We start from the raw sequence: 17,842 nt of genomic DNA, 5'->3' as shown, positions 1-17,842 counted from the left end.
TCTTAGATGGCTGTTATGCCACATCTTTGAACTTACCTGGTAAGGTGTTACATTTTAGCTTGTTCAAAATTCAGCAGCCACATTGGCACTTAACCTCAGAAGATTTAACGCCGCCTCACAGGATAGTCACACTGCATTGCCTTCCAGTCAAAACACTTTGGGGCATATTATCAAGACGCAGCGATAATTATTGCTGAACGCGCTTAGTGGGTTTTTTTTCTATCGCCGGCTATCGCTGGATTGTATCGCCATGATAGTGCTGTATTAACAACGCTTAGCGCACTGGCGATATAAAATCCAGCGATAGTGGGGAAATGGGCGAACATCGCTGAAAAAACAGCGAAAATCAATGCAAAACGGAGAAAAGCTTGCTGATACGACCATGTGTCCTTAACCCTATATTCCACCTCCCATGTTAAGTATGCCTTAGTCAGGAATTTAGCAGACATTAGATTCCTGTGTTAATGGCGAGTTAGCGCGATTATTTTTATCTCTACGATGGTCGGGGACTTAAGACATGTAAGCATGTAAATGGTGGCATTTCTAACCGGGCCTACCCTGACCATGTGACACAACAACAGGTACATTAAGGCATTTGGCCATTGAGTTATCCTATTTTCTTTTGGTGAACTCATTTCTACTTTACCAGGCAAGGAGAACTGTTTGGACAGGTGTAAATGTGATGCTCCTGTTTCAAGCATTTGGTGATGGGAATAGAAACAGTGCAGGGTGGAGGGCAGGGGCTCTGGTACTCAATAGTTTATTTTTATTGGGAGGGCTTTCAAACTGTCAGGGAATCACAGTGCAATTCTTCAGCCCTAGAGAGACATGATGGAGTGACAAGCTACAGGCACAGCAGACTGTGTTTCTTAGATCCCTCTCTCCCTGGCTTTCACTGTGAAGCGTGTCCAGATCATGTGACAGTTTGGGAGGGAGCCCTGCAGGACACCTTGTATCAGCGCACTCCATCCAGCCACTGAGCACAAGTCCTCATGGCCACCTTCCAGGCAGCAGATGCACCAGAAAGACTCTCTCAACGCCCCCAACCCACCCGCGGCCCTACCACTCTGAATGAACTGCCTTGCTATCCTGCTTGCTTTCAAGGGTTATCAACATTAGTAACCAGGGCCACTAGAATTATGTGGCTGGGAAGGACCAAATTATGCGGCAGAGTTGACTAAATTATGTGGAAAGAAAAGGCAGATTATGCGGCATAATGCAGTACATTTTGTGCGAGTTTTACTTCAATATTTTGTCATTTTTGCACATACAAACACTGTCTGGGCAAGATTTCACATTAAAAGTACTAGTTTAACACCCAAATGCAGCAATAAGCAAATAAAAGATGACCAGTCAATCTCTGTGAAGGGTCTTCCTCTACAGGTGAACATGTGTCACTATGCTTTTAGTTACTTTTGAGCCGTTTGAGCTAGAAAAATGTTTTGGGTTCAGATCTGTAGATTATGCAGTAGATGATGGATTATGCTGCAAATGCAACAAATGCATAACTATATGGAGAATGCAACAGCTGGAGAACCGCATAAGCCAAAAACAAATTATTGTAGGTGACTAATGATAGTAATTTTTTATTAAAGCAAAGTTTAGGCATAATGACCAGGGCCACTGGAATTATGCAGAAGTGGAGGACCAAATTATGCATTAGGGAAAAGGAAAATTATTCGAGATGATGTGGCTTTGTCACTAGCAGTATTATTTCATTGTTTTGTAATTTTAACAAATATTACTACATCTGGGTAAATATTCACCTTATTAGTACCAATTTAACAACGGAATACAGAAATGAGCACCCTATATTTAACAGCATAACCTTTGCAAAGCTCAGCCAATGTGTGGATCCACTTGAGCTGTTCGATGAGTTAAAAACAATTTTTTGGGTGAAATCTACAAATTATGCAGTAGACGGTTGAATACTTTTCTTTGCTTGTGGGGGCCGCAAAATGTACAGGGGTACAACTATCATTGATGGGATGTTTTGAGTGCTGCAGAAGACACAGCAACCACTTCTACCGCAGTGTTTTATGAAAATATAACCATAACTCTATTGGAGCCTTGCACAGATGACTCCAGGAGAGTTTTGCCTCAGTTTCAAGCATTCCCAGAGCTGGGGCTTTTGCTCTTCGCCTCTGGAATGGAGGACGCCCTTGTAGTTGGTCCTGGGTCTGCATTGTTTAGCCTATCGAAAGAAAAGAAATACTCCAACATACATCTTTATGTTTATTTTGAATGAAAATGCTTTTTTTTGTTTTCAAACATATTTTTATTAGCATTTGGGTTAATATTTAGCACATGTCAGCACATAACTTTTCATGCACTACAAGTTATAACAGTTCTACTACTCATTACGTCATCTTATTCCATATACATTTCTCAATCTGCTCCCCCATTTTAATTTTTAAAGTGTCATGTGATGGTACTGCCGTAAGGGTGGGCTCTCTTGTGTACTGTCAGTGAGGTGTGGTATTCAAGGATGTTCAGTGAGTCAGTACACAGTAAACCACCTTCTAGTGTATGCAGTGTGTCCTGAGAAAGGGAGCTGCTAGATGGTGGTACCCCAAGGGGTACAATTCAGTGAAGTGAAACTAAACAGGAACTTACGAACTGTGCAGTGTTGTGCTTTAATGTACTTTTACATCGGGGTAGAGAAAAGGGGAAAAGGTCCGGGGGCAGCCTGGGAAGTGCCTAGGGCCGGACTGGGAACCAAAACCGGCCCTGGCAAAGTCCTTGGCCGGCCCCCCACCCCCCCGCTTGGGGGTGCCATCGAGCTCTTTGCCAGGGCCGGTTTTCGGCCGATTTTGTTACAGGGCCGATTTTGCTGCAAAAACAGCCCTGTAACAAAAACGGCCCACAGGGGCCCAAAACCGGCCCCCACCCCTGCAGCGCACCGGGGGATTGCCCCGTGCCCGCTACGGCCAGTCCAGCCCTGGAAGCGCCCCCCCCCCCCCTCTAGTGTGTATATCGACACACCACCTGGAACAGAAGTCAGTTGTTCCCGAGTATATTCAGTCCGGGGGGGGGGCTGTGTTATGGCTTTTGGGCGGTCCTAAGAGCTCCAATTGCCTCACTACTCAGGATGACTGTTCATGGCCGCTTTCTGGACCAGTGCTGGGTTTTTCTTCACTCAATTGGGGTTGATATCTCTCAAGATGCTCCCACAACTCCAACACCTCATTCCAGAGGTCTGCCGTGGGATGTCGCTGAACCCCTTGTGCGTCCTCCGTAACCAGAGCCCCTCTGCACTCGCCCAGTGTGTCATGTCACATTTCCAGTCCCCCACTGTGGGTACCGTGTCAATTTCCAGGTTAATGCTATCTTCTTCTTGGCTAGGACCAAGGTTAGGTCTACGAACCTTGTGCCCACCTTCCGTTTGGGTGGCGGAGGGTAGAGTCCCAGCATGCGGGTTTCAATTATGTGGTCAAGTGTGCGCCACACCGCAGCCCCTGTCGACTTCAAAACTTCGACCCAAAATCTGTTTACTATGGCACAGTCCCAGGTCATGTGGAGAAAGTCAGCATCTGCATGGTCTCACCTCTGGCAGTTACACATGTCACCCCCATACACGACCCTAATTCTGTGAGGCGTCATATACGTCATATGGGTGTGGTTAAATTGTATGTATTTCATCCTGGTATTACGGAAACCTTTTTGGGGTATGCTAAGACTTTGTTCCATTCTGTGTCTGAGAGCTCCCTATTCAGTATAGTTTCCCATTTGCCACGCAGGTGTCAAGGTGGTGCGGGATATCTCGGACAGTGAGGTGTAAAACCATTTTTCCCGGTGCTGTGCCCTACCCAAAGTAAGAACAAACTGCAACACCACATGCGTTTCGGCCTCTTCTCTGCCTTTACCCCACTGCGCCCCGAACGTTCGTACTAAGGCTTAGTATTGTAGGACTTGCCCTGCTTGGAGCCCTGTGTTATTAACCAGGTCTTCCAGAAGTGTCAGGACGGACTGCTAGTAACAGTCCCCTACCATTTCTATTTTCTGTGCAGTCCTGGGCGACTGCTGTTCGGGGGTAAATATCTTTCTGGGGTTGCCGTGTGGCAAACCTTTTAGGGGCAGGGCAAGGGCATATAGGGGAATCTCCTTTTATTGGTTATCTGAAAGTGTTTGAGCATTACAATCACAGAAGAACCTCAAATTTCTTGTTGCTGATGTATAAAAGGCTGTAAAGATGGAGTGAAGTTTTTGAGGGGGCTTGGGAAAACTGCAGCTTTTGTAGCAATTATTGTTTTCGTAGTGGGTTGAAATCTCTTCACCTTCTTGTGCAGTGCACCATCTAATTTCACCAGTTCCAGATTACCAAATGGGCAAAGTAGGCACTGACCTATGGGCCCCATTCCTTTTAGGGGCTCGGCAACAACGGATCAAAATAATATTGATTTGATCTTAAAAGAAAATTACAATCAACCTTTCTTAAATTGTTTCCAATTAATTTTTGTTTAATAGCATTAATAATTGTTAATGTTTAGTTTTGTGTAATGAAATTGGTTTATTAAAATTGTTGGTTGGTAAAATTAAAAAAGTATTAGGAGATCATTTGCGAGGGAGGCCCTGAAATTTCGACTGCCTAGGGGCCTTCACAAGGTTTAATACCGCACTACATTTCACTTGAGGTGCTTTACCTGAGTCCGTACAGGCAAGTGATGTCAGGTGTTGAGTACCTGCCCCTCTTTAATTTGTAAGGGAGATTACCAGCACTACTAAATCGAGATGCAACACTTAAAATGAAAAGCACCAGCACTTGTCAGCAATGGTGCGATACATTTAACGGGAGAGTATCGGCACTTCTCAGTAGCAAAGAGGTAATCTGCAGCAACAAGCAACTTCACTTCTATATATCCATTTACAGCACTTAAACTCCTAGGCTTGTTTTCTGTTTTAAGTGTGGCTGTCCTAGTGTGTGCATTCCCGGTAAGTTATGACCCTTATATTCTTGCTATAGTTTTCCAAATACCCAGAGATGAAGGTCATTGAATCGCTTGGCGCTTTTTGAGACTCTGACAGGTAGGGTGGAAGAAGGCTGTCCTTACTCCACAGTATCTTTTTGGACTGCTAATCCAATACAGGTTAGTTTGTGATGGCATCACATTTCACAATGGTGGCTTTCTCACTGCAGATCTCGATGAATGCAGTCTCCAGTCCTGAAATTTGTATTTACAAATATTTTATTTGGGGGGTTGTGCTCTAATTTGTTGAATGGAAGTAATCAAAACTACAAGACCCAGAATGCATTAGGCTATCACACAAAAGTCTAGGACTAGCAATAGTGTCCATAAGGACCTGGAGGAAGGTGATCACCCAACAATCAACTGTTTATATTATAAACAGCAAGTTGTGACAACCGTAGAAGATTATTACAAATATTACCTTGTACTATATCAAGATCCTCTCTGTTTTATATATCTACATGATGCCCATTTATATCTGATGGTCTTCACCATATATTGCATCCAGCATCTAAACATTTCCCTGAGGCAAGCTAGCACCTGTATGTCTCACCAGAGACAGAAAGGTAGCTCGTGGATGGAAAGAATTGTACTCTAGCTATGTAACCTTGCCTTCAGAAGCATTTTGTTGAAGGTGCCTATGTTTTGCGATCTTTGAATGCAAAATATCTGAGGATCCTACTGGATTCTGTTCTTACCACATGGAATTGATTTAACAAATCTGTGAAACAAGACAATTATGAAAGACCTCTGCTTCGTGGGATTAAGTTCTAAATCCTTGAAATGTTGTTAATTTTTTCAGGAACGCCAGAACAAATAGGTGGCATGTACCCATTACTTCTTACATCGTTTGTATTACTTCTTTATTAGCAGACAAGACGTAGAGCCTCCTTGTTCTCTTAGAAGCTCTGTCAGAAGCTGACCAAGGGTGCAGGTACACCAGCCCTGCTTTAAAGAAATTCTTACAAACGGATATCAGGGAAGAACATAGGGGCCGATTCACAGAACTAATCTGAGACAAAATCCTAAATTTACTACTTTTGGTATTCACAGAAAGCATTTAGAGTAGTAAAGTTAGTATTTTGTCTTCAGTTAGTATTTTGTCTTCAGTTAGTATTTTGTCTTCAGTTAGGATTTTGTCTTAAATTAGGATTTTGTCTTAAATTACTATTTTGTCCTCAGTTACTATTTTGCCTCAAGTTAGTATTTTGTCGTAAATTACTATTTTGTCTTAGGTTTTGGTCTTAAGACAAAATACTAATTTAAGACAAAATATTAACTTAAGACAAAATACTAATTTAAGACAAAATACTAACTTTACTACTACTAAATGCCTTCTGTGAATACCAAAAGGAGTAAGTTTAGGATTTTGTCTCAGATTAGTTCTGTGAATCAGCCCCATGGACTGTAAATAGGACGCCTTCATCCAGGAGACTAACCCCCAATCCAACCAAAATGGCAGAGTGTGCACAACAGTTTAGGTGGACATGGTCAGCATGAACCAATGAACTACCTTTAATATGTATAAGAGAGGCTCAGTCCTAATCAGGAGTCTGGACTTTGGTCTCATCACTGATGGATTTGATTTGAAAACAGATAGGACATGTTACTGGCTGTCATCCCTTTTAAGACTATAGTAAACATTGACAAACCTCTAATGAATCTACTGGCCCTAACGTAATTCAAGCACATTTGCAGTTTGCTAGCTGTAGCACAAGCCTTCTGGCCTACCATACATTACAAAGTAGAAATAAATACAGCTAACACTTCACAGTGTTACCTGAGACAAATGCTTCTTACATCTTACAGGCCATTCCGTCTAATGATACTAACATAAAATAATATAACGTTTATTTGTAAAGTGCACGTTCACCCAAGGGTATTTTAACACTGAATAACAGATGTTTATTGTTACCCAACTGAATGGAATTCATTTTATCGACCTTGGAAGGATGAAAGACTGATTGGACCCACTGGGATTAGAGCCTGTGACCATGAAGTCGAACACCGGCCCCTATAGTGGACACATTAGTCCACTAAGCCACCCGGCTAACTATGCAGCAGATCGAGTTTTATACATTATATATTTTAAAGCAAAAGAGTACTTCAAGCTGTTCTAATATCCTGGATTCTTTCTGTGTCATGAAATCACCTCCATTAGTCCTTCTTAAGAGATTGCTCCTGCCTTAAAAACGCAACAAACACACCCAGGTTTATGCACCAGGAGTCATGAGTGCTTGCATTCAGAAGCCGCGCTAGTTCTGGGAGCCACCGGTAACCATGAGCATAGTGACTTCTAATACTATTTATCTTTTCTATAGCTTGTTTACAGTGATAAGAGTTTGCAGAAGATACACAAGGGTGGAAAATAATCTGACTTTTCCACCTATTTGAGACGTTTTTCTCTGAATCACATCTGACAGGATTTACTATAGAAAAGCAGGTCTTTTTTTACCTGAAGAGCAGCAGTTTTATCTGGTAGACTGCCTGTTTGTAGAATAAGATGTGCCCCAAAAATGTATGCTTTAAACTTGAGAAAAAATAGTTTATATAAAAATACTAAAGGCTTGAAAGGCCACTTACAGTAGTGGGGGGAAAAAACTCTTTACAAAACCACTCAATTAATTTACTACATTATAGATTTGGTTCATTTGTGGAAAGTAACCATGGGCGTACTGCTCCGCTCCGCCCGCGGAGTGTGCGTAGTGTTGCCTACTTGCGGTCCGCGAAGTAGGCGTAGCAGACAGGCTATGCACACGCCACGGCGGAGTGGAGTTGCCCGCCACCCGCCTCTCACCCGCCCTCTTTTAAATGCCCTTACAATGTTTAGAAGCATGTAAAAGTAATTAAAATGACTTACCTGATCTGCGGCGTCCCGGGGCTCCCTCTTCCTGCTCTATCGCCGACTTCTTCCTCACAAATGCACATGCGGGGGTGCCCGCGCATGCACATTTGTGAGGAAGAAGTCGGCGATAAAGCAGGAAGAGGGAGCCCCGGGACGCCGCAGCTCAGGTAAGTCATTTTAAATACTTTTACATGCTTTTAAACATTGTAAGGGCATTTAAAAGAGGGCGGGAGGGAGGCAGGCGGCGCGTAGTGGGGCTACGCGGAGTGTGCAGAGTGTGCGTAGATTTGCCCCCACTCCGTGATGCTCCGCGTAGCCCCACTACACCCACTACGCCCAGGGTTAGCGGGAAGCTATATTGGGAAACGAAGGGGAACAGCGTTTACAATGCTGCTATTACCACGCAGGTAGGTAACAACGCGGTTGTTACAATGACCGCATTGTTACCACACGTGGCTTTACATCGCAAGTCGTTTCTACCTACTGCGTGGTGATAGCACGCGTTGTAACGTGCTATATTTGGAAACAAAGCCAGGTTCTGTGCCACCGTAAGTCACATAGAACATATTGCCATATTGGTATTCGCTTAGCACACATTACACATATTTAGATTTTAAGCATAGTGAGATTTAGGGATGTGTCAGTCAAGTTCTGAGGCTGGGATTCAAAGCTAAGTCTCAAATTAGCAGCGCAGTCACTAAGCTAAGGCCCTTATTATTAAGTCTTGGCAGAGTTTGCAGAGTTCTGCTAGTGTGTTAGAGTCATGCCGTTGATTTGGAATGTCAAGTATTTGTCCCGCCCTGTAAACTCATTGCAAATGGCACCATGCACAGCGCAAGAGGGCACAGCTTCCTTTCTGCTGCTCAGGTGGATTTTCTACTCGAGCTGCAGTTTTCTTAACGCGAATGGAAGGTTTCTCAATGCGAGTGGTCGCGACAGGCCGTGACCACTCGTATTGAGAAATCTAACCACCCGCGTTGAGAAATCTCGCAAAGAGGTTGAACTTGATGTTGACGAGCGCGAGCGAGGAAAAAAACTCTGCTCCACAGAGCAGAGTTCTTGGGAACTCCAGGAGCTCCGCAGAGTGTGGAAAACTCAGGAAACTCCCCAAATGGACCATAGTTCACCACCCAGGGGTACTCATTATGAGTGGGCTCTATTATGATGGGGCTGGTAACAGCATTTACAAGCACCATTGGTCTTATGAGAGCCACAGTGTTACTGGCTCAAAATGAGGAATAAGGGAAATCAGACCCAGACTTACATATTCCCCCATTATTTCCTCATTTCTAAGGGGACTCTCTGGGTCCACCTTGTAATGGCCTGGATTCCCACTCTCCCTCAGAGTTAATGATACCTCCTGTAGTAACTTCTAGGGTCTGGAAAATCTTGGCACTTGTAATGAGTGTCTAAATGCATCATTTGGATGGAGTGCAGCATTCTGCTTGTGATAGGCGCAAAACTGTGAATGAGTGCGTCATACATTGCTTGGTAAAGGAGACGGCTGGAAGACAGAATGCTCTCATACAGCATTAATGCATGCTAAATTATTGTATTCAGTTATTTATTCAACTAAGCACAAACAGACCGCAAGGGTTCTCACAGAACTTTACAAAGTGCCCAAATTTCCCAGCAATTCAAAAAACATGCAGAAAAAGATTTGGATTCCAATGCAAATAATAACATTTAGGAAAAACGAACTCCTACAATCTTTAATTAAAAAAACAGAGGACCTTCTACTGACATCATTGCTCTATAAATACACAAGAGGGTACAACCACATCTGCCATATTCTAAATAAGGTCCAGCATCCTGTAACCAAAAAATGCTACCCATAATATCAATGAGATTATATTGATCTCCCGGGTGTACTGGAAACTGAAAACACCAGAATTGTTTGTAGTTTATCAAACACTGACCCTAAAGCCCAGATTAAATATGAATGTTGAAACTAAGTACACTATACCTCAAGGATAGCACAGCACTGTTAGATGATTGGATCACTGAAAACGACTGACTAAAGGTGATTAGTCTAAAATCAGCTGTACTACTAGAATTTCTTCAACCTTTGAAACACTCCTATGTTCACAGCTAAATACTTAAGGGTGCCAAGATACACAACCTTGAGCACAAGTCAGGCCTCAATGGGTCAGCAGTAATATTGTTTTGGGACGGGGAGGCAAGTGGGGCAATGACTGAGTTTCCTTCTGCCCAGCCAGACTACAGCAGGGAGCATGGCCTTGACAGGAGCCCAGAAGGGCTGATTCCTAACAATGTTTGCTTGCTGCTGTTATAGACAGTCGTGGCCCGTGCAGGTAAGAGCGGTGGGGCCAGGTTTCAACAAACGATGACAAATAATTGTTTATATAATTTTCCCTCGTCATCGACCGTCAAAATCACCACCCGGCCCCACTGCTCTACCCCCACCTGGCCCCACCGCCCCAGCCAGCCCCACTGACCACCCCCCCAACCCCCACCGCTCTTACCTGAACAGGCCACGGCCGGCCATTGAGCACAGCTTAGCAACACTGATTGTCCTCCAATGTCCACAGATATTATGAAACAAAGAAAAAGGCTTGCCATCTCATAAATGATCATGTGCTGTGGTGTCACTTCCTGTGTTATGGGGAGTAATGGTTGCATGATGTCTCTTATCCTGCCCTATGATTTTAACTCAATCACACCATTAATCCTTTTAAGAACAAGATTAAAAAACACTGTCTCTACAAACGCCTGCTTGCTTACACAGTCAGTTACCGTCTGCTAGTCGGAGTCTTTGGGCCACTTGGTGCATGAAAAGTGCAGGGCTGCATTAAAGGATTATTCTCAATTAATCAATGAATTAATGTGCTTAACATTTCCCTAAGATCTCTCAGCTAAAGTCCAACTTTTCAAACTCTGTAAAGGTTATGAGTTCATCACAACTCTCTGGTGAGAATTAGATGCTCAGTCTTTGTCAGGAACATTAGGGCTGAAAAATTGTCAGGATGACACACTGAGAAAAACAAGCTCTGGAGTCAATAATTCCAAGTGAAAATTATCTCTGGCACATGATAGTCTTCGCTTTTTTTCCCTCCACAGATGCCTTCTGACCTCGAGAAGATCCAATCAGGTCAGCTGCCAATGAAGAACTAAGAAACAGCATGACTCAGTAAGAGTTTTGCCTTGAATGTTTCGATTTTTGTGAGAATGTGCACCGCCCTATAGAACCATAGACAAACAATGGCAGGGCTTAACATGGCCAACACAAATGTTTGTCTGTATTTAACTTTGCGTTCCTGAACATGGGTGTATCTATTCACTTGTGAATAAGCAGAGATAAAGAGTGCTGTGCAGACAGGAACAAGCGGGAAATGAGGTGAACTGTCAAAGGTGGCTGACTGGGCAGTGACTTTTAAGAATGGTGCCACTTTTGATTAGATTTGGTATTTCATTGCTTTTGGCATGTTTAGTCATCTATAGTTGGTGCCACCATTTCTCACCAATCCCGACCTCAGTGAACTGTTTTTTTGTTGCGAAACTAGAAGTTCTCTTAAAATCGGCTGCACCCAGGATTGGATTGGAATCAAAAAATAAATAACCCTGAAAAAAGTGTCCCATATTTGCGGATTGTGCCTTTTCGCAAACACTGCTTCAGTGTTCTAAGTCTAATGAAAAGAAGGAGGGGGGTCCCACTAAAAGAAGCATGTTTTCTTAACTTCACTGCGCTAAAAAAATGCAAATGTTGCCACAGATTAGTTTAAAATGGTGAATCACACTTGAATATAGGTAAGGCCAATTCTGCTCAGCCACCCCCCCCCCCCCCCCCCACCCCCCCACACTCAATCTGCATTCACTAATGGACCGGCACAGGTAGAGACTGGGAATGACACCTCCACCTTGTTGGTAAAAGGGATGTAATAGAGGCCCATCTCCCTCTGGAAACACCACTCAGGTCCCCACTGGGCGGCTGGCGGCATCTGAATAGGACAAACACAGCCCAAACTGGCCACCATGCTGGCCAAAAAAGCGTCCTACAGCTGCAACTTTGATACCAGCCCAATGTCTGATTGCCCGCCTTACCAATCCGACCCAACTTGCACCATCCACAGACCTATCCGCTCAGAGACTCCAAAGTCCATATGAAATTGGTGGTCTCAGGCAGTCAGAGGCAGCTGCGTAGCTCAGGTAGCCGTATGCTACAATATTCTGTCTGTAGAAACAACCAGTGTCATGAGGAGCCCCCGAGCTACAGAAATCCATTCTGCTCCATATCAGGACAAACCTCCCCCAGAAAGCTTTCAAGTGCAAAATGAAATGGATACCATTACTGCAACACCTAACACCTCCTAACTTGATTTACCACCATGTAACAACGAATTTCAGGCAAGCTATTATTTGGTGCTTTAGGGTCATAGGACCATTACATCCTTTAGCCCTATATGAATGTATGACGTTACAACGCATACATTTACAACATATGCCTTTACAATGCAGTTTTTACAACGCAACATACTTTATAACGTATACATTTACATCGCATGCCACTACAACGAATCTTTTTAAACTACATTTACAATGCATTCTATTACATCGCATTATACCTTTACAACGCATACCATTACATTGCATTTAAGGTAAGTTTTGGATAGTGTAGGGGTAAAAATTAATATTCTAACTCCAGGGGGTGCAACAGTAGGGTAAGTGTTGGATAGTGTAGGGGTAAAAATTACTATTCTAACTCCAGGGGGTGCAACAGTATGGTAAGTGTTGGATAGTGTAGGGGTACTATGCGTTGTAATGGTATGCGTTGTAATGACATGCGATGTAATGCCTTCGTTGTAGTGACATGCGTTGTAGTGTCATGCGTTGTAGTGACATGCACTGTAATGGCTGCGTTGTAGTGGTATGCTTTGTAAAAGATGTTACAATGTAATCACTGCATTTTAAATGTAGTGCGATTTAATGACTGCATTGTAAAGGTTGTTTCCCGCCCTATATACAACTTTTTATCTTCCCTCCCACCCCACTAATAAAGGATACCTTTGGAGTGGCTGAGGATTTTTTTCTTTAAAGTTACGCCGCCATACACCCATTCATCATAAGTGCTCCCTGGAATATGGTCAAGCCCACCCCAATCTTTAGGAGTTGGAGTGAACCCGATGATGAAGCATGTCACTACTAGAGTGAGTGAGGGCTGTATAAAGAAAAGGGTCTCTTTCCCTTCCCACACACAATAGTAGGTGTGTTGCCACCCGGCGTACTGCCGACCCCCCATTTCTTCACTGTTTCCAAAGGAGCTATCCAGGTGTCAGAGGGGATACTTTTCTGTTATTGAATATAAGCCAGGGAGGACGCATCCCTTCAATACTCTTCATTGAGGACCTCTCTACCCTCCTAGGGTTCCCACTCTGGATCCCTAACCTTGTGTGAAAGGAAAGCTATTATTATGAACATTATTTTTTTATGGTCTCTGATCTCAAAAAGGAGAGGCGGAGCTCCCATTCTGAGGACTCTGGCTGCAAGCCAACATAAACATTGTAAACCGTCCCATAGCTCATTACACATCACTTCCATGATCAGCGTATCATCAGCATTCCACTTGTCCCTGATATTGAGCACCACAGTAAACAAAGTATTTTCTCTTCCATTTATGTATGTTCACACCATATATGGCTGGATCCACCTCAACTGGCAAAGTCCCAGCAGCATCTACCATTCTCATGAACGACAAACGATCCTCAAGAAAAGGTTATGCCTCCTCCATTGTGAACCTCTATTGCTGAACAGAATACGTCCTTGATGATAGTCGTCTGTCATCCGCACTCATATTGAAGATACCAAGACTTAAAGGTACAGCACAGCAAACTAAACAAAACCCTACAATGTTTTCGAAAGAATACATGCATATCTTAAATAATCCCAGCAGAATATGAACAAACTATAATGGTTGTCTAATTACAGAGTACATTCAATATATTACTTTTTATACAGAATAATACACCAGGAAGAAGCAAACAAACACAGCTAAAGGCAGAACAAGACATTGCGGAACTCCACAGCTACTGATACACCCATGTTCAGGAATGCGGAAGTTAAATACAAGCATGTTTGCTGGCCATGTTAAGCTCTGCCATTGTTTGTCTATGGTTCTACAAGAAGGCGCTCAATTTCACAAAAATCTAAACTTTCAAGGCAACACTCTTACTGAGTCATGCTGTTTCTTAGTTTTTTGTTGGCATTTGACCTGAGTGGATCTCGTCATGGTCAGTAGGTCTGTGGAGGAAAAAAAGCAAAGATAATCATATTCCAGAGATAATTTTCATTTGGAATTATTGACTCCAAAGCTTGTTTTTCACAGTGTTGTCATCCTGACAGTTTTTCAGCCATAATGTTCCTGATTATTTAATTCTCATCAGGAAGTTGTGATGAACTCATGACCTTTACAGAGCTTGAAAAGGTGGAGTTTAGTCATGAGCCTCATGAGGAATCAGACCCCAGAGTTTGTTAAACTGCACTGAAGGAAGTTCCACTTCAAACTTCCCTTGGAGACAGACAGACAGACAGATCTCCCTGTCCTTAGGAGAGGAAATATGAAAATGCCTGAGCTATTGTGTGCTATGTTCTGTACATATCATAAATTTCCACATGTCGTCTTCACACAGTCTGTTTTCTGCTTTTCGGCTCTGTACCCCATGCATACTATTCTAGTACTTGTAATGCTCGCTGTAAAATATCCATAGTAGTAGAAATAGTAGTAGTAGTGGTAGTAGTAGTAGGAGTAGTAGAAATGATAATAATAATAATAATAATAATGTGTCCTTTTATAGAATACTGTCCTTGTATCTGTGCAGCTTTGCAGATTTGTATTTGTGTTGTGATTACTCAGTTTAACGACATTCAATGTAGTCACTTCTGTAGGATAAAAAATTACTCTGCCCGTCTGGAAATGAAACGTATGACCTCAAAAGTGAACACTTAAGGCGCTGAGTTATCACAGTGGCATTGCATGGCATTTTCCAATGGATGGTGTAGAAAAATGCCGCTTTTTGCCCAGTCGCCCTCAAATGTTGCTTTTTTTTCTTCTGCACAATGAGACACTGCTGTCCAGTGCCCAGTTTATGTGCTCTGACCCCTAAAATCTCTAAAATTGGTATACACCCGATTGGCATATTTGACTTACCTATAGGTCCCTAGTATATGGTACAACGTGTACCCAGGGCTTGTAAGTTAAATGTCACTAATGGACTGCAGCACATACTGTGCCATCACTAAAGTGACAGTGCAACACATCTCTCCAGCCCTGCCCCTGCCGCCTGGGTATGCTGTTTCAAAACTGGCAATTTGACCTGGCAATATCAAACTTTTTTCACACACACAAAACATAAGGAAGAGAGAGGTATTACCCTTCCTTTTGTCCTCCCCACTCTAACATTTACTCACACATAGGAAAGGAAGGGGATTTCAATCTGGTCTGTTGTCTGCATGGGAGCTGCTCATTTGCCTCCACTGGAAAACCCTTTCTTGTTTTAATACTGCCCTCACACACTATATATATTGTCATGCTTCATCATGGGGCATGCATCAACATTCTGCCGTAGACCAATGTACGAAATGGAGTGAAAAGGAAAAGCATTTTTTGTTTGTTATTGTCAGATGTCCTAGGGCTCGAGGAAATCCCGTTGTCTCATCTGAGTCAAGGATTTTTTCAACACAAAACCTATTAAAAATACCTAGGGGATAGTCAACTACATTTTATTTTTGACTTCTCCTTGCAGGATTACAATTATCTGGGCGGGGTATTCCTGGATCATTAGTATCCTTGCCCCCTAATCTTTGTGTTAATTTGATATTATTAACACAAAGATAAGGCAGTTTAAATATTTTTTTTGTTTTGGAAGGATCCTTGACTCAGATGGAACAGAGGGATTTCCTTGAGTCCTAGAACATCTGATAATAACAAACACATTTTTTTTACTTTTCGTGTATATTCTGTACATTGGTCTGCGTCAGAATGTTGATGCGCACCCTGTGATGAAGCATGACACTATATAGTGTGTGAGGGCAGTATCAAAACAAGAAAAGGTTTTTGAGTAGAGGAAAATGAGCGCCCTATGATGAAGCACCGCCTGCAGAGAGCCTGAAAAGGATCAGGTAAGTTATTACATAGCTTTCGATATGTTAAAGAAATAGCTTTGCTTAAGATTGGTTCAGAGAGCACCCGATCTTCCAGTGGCGAAGATTCCGGAAGGCCATCTATATCCGGGAGAGCGGATGGTAGGGCATGATGGATCTGTAAATATTGGAACGTTTCCCCCTGAGCCATTTCATATTTCTCCTGCAGTTCCTGGAACATCAGGATTTTACCTTTTTGAACAAGGTGGCCTAAGTTGGAGAGTCCGATCGCATCCCATTTGTCGAACCCTGGTTGATAGCACAAAAGTCCTAGCTTCTGGGTGTACCACAACGTCGTGGACTTAGTCAGTATGCCATCCAAGCCTACGCGTTTAGTAGCCTGATGCCAGAGTTCCACTGTAAAGGCCGTGGGGCCCAGCTATCTGCCTTTTCGGACCTTTGTATACAAAGCACCAAGGTAACCCTCCCTCCCCATCTGATATTTGTCAAGCATATAGGCTGGGTCCAACGGAGAGCGATACAACCAGTGGTTCACCACCACAAGCTGCGACGCCCAGTAGTAAAGTTGCATATTCGGAAGGGCAATCCCCCCATCGTACCACTCTTTAGTTAATGTATTCAGAGCTATACGGGGAGCCTTCTCACTCCACAGCAATAATCTAACCTTGTTGTCAATACTATTAAAATATGAGTCGGGATTCTTGTATGGACTGTTCTGAAGGACATATAAAAACCGTGGGAGAGTGAGCATCTTAAACAAGGCCGGCCGGCCTAGCAACAAAAGTGGCAGGGATCTCCAATGAGTGACATCATTCCTGAGTCTATCCAATGGGGTAGATAAATTCTTATCATGAAAAAGTTGAGGATCTGGGGTAATAAAAATGCATAGGTAGCGAAAACCCTCAGTGGCCACTTCAGCTCGCATCCTGTGGGAAGTCGAGGAATTGAGCCCTTAAGAATAAATAAAACTGATTTAGCTTAATTAATAGCATAGCCTGAATATTTGCCAAAGTTGGTTAAGATATTGAGAAGTCGATTTAGGGACGCGCGGGGGACACCAGATAAACCAGGATATCATCTGCATATAATGATATTCTGTCTTCATGTCCGTCGTCCCATTTCAGTCCTCTGAGTAGGACATCACCTTGCACCCAGGATGCCAATGGTTCCAGGATCAGAGAAAAGATAAGGGGGGATAGTGGGCAACCCTGCTTGGTGCCCATGCCTAATGCAAACGTCCGGGATATGCAATTATTAACCTTGACTTGGCCATGTAGTTCTATATAAAGCAATCTGATCCAGCCCTGAAATTTCAGACCAAACCCTAGGCGTTTCAACACCTGAAAGAGATAGGGCCATTCAATGGAGTCAAACTCCATGGAGGCATTGACGGACAACACTACAGCATCTTCCTGTATATATCGTTGCCACCCCAAAACACTGTGGAGACGGCGAATATTCAATGCTGTGTTTCGTCCCGGCATAAAGCCAGATTGGTCAGCATGGACTAACCATGAGATTAGCGGGATAAGACGATTAGCCAGGAGTTTGGCCAGTACCTTGGCCTCTACATTGATCAAAGAGATCGGTCTGTAGGAACCGCAAGTATCAGCAGGTTTGCCAGGTTTCCAAATTACAACAATAGATGCCAGTCGTTGATCCTCAGGTAGAACACCTTTGTCAAAACTCTCAGTAAACATATTTTTTAGCTCGGGGGGGTGGGGGCGACTCGCAAGGTCACAGTCTTGAGGAATTCAATAGGGACACTGTTAGGTCCCATTGCCTTCCCTGATTGGATATTAGTAATTGCCAGGCAAATTTCGTCTTCCGAGATATCTACCTTGAGGGCATTCCTATCAGCCACGGATAGAGTGTGTAGGGGCATGTCTGCTAACAGTTGACGCGAGTCTTCTGA

At 43.2% G+C, this 17,842-nt stretch overlaps 1 protein-coding gene across 1 annotated transcript in view; it reads right to left on the bottom strand.

Annotated features, from left to right (window-relative positions):
* Positions 1-17,842, bottom strand: part of CFAP299 (cilia and flagella associated protein 299) — a 1,600,143-nt gene that overhangs the window by 687,342 nt on the left and 894,959 nt on the right. The window lies entirely within an intron of this gene.

The sequence above is a fragment of the Triturus cristatus genome, chromosome 2_2 (assembly GCF_964204655.1).
Source record: "Triturus cristatus chromosome 2_2, aTriCri1.1, whole genome shotgun sequence".
Lineage (NCBI taxonomy): Eukaryota > Metazoa > Chordata > Amphibia > Caudata > Salamandridae > Triturus > Triturus cristatus.
Note: the sequence above shows the minus strand (reverse complement) of the source record. Positions and strands in the feature narration are given on the sequence as shown.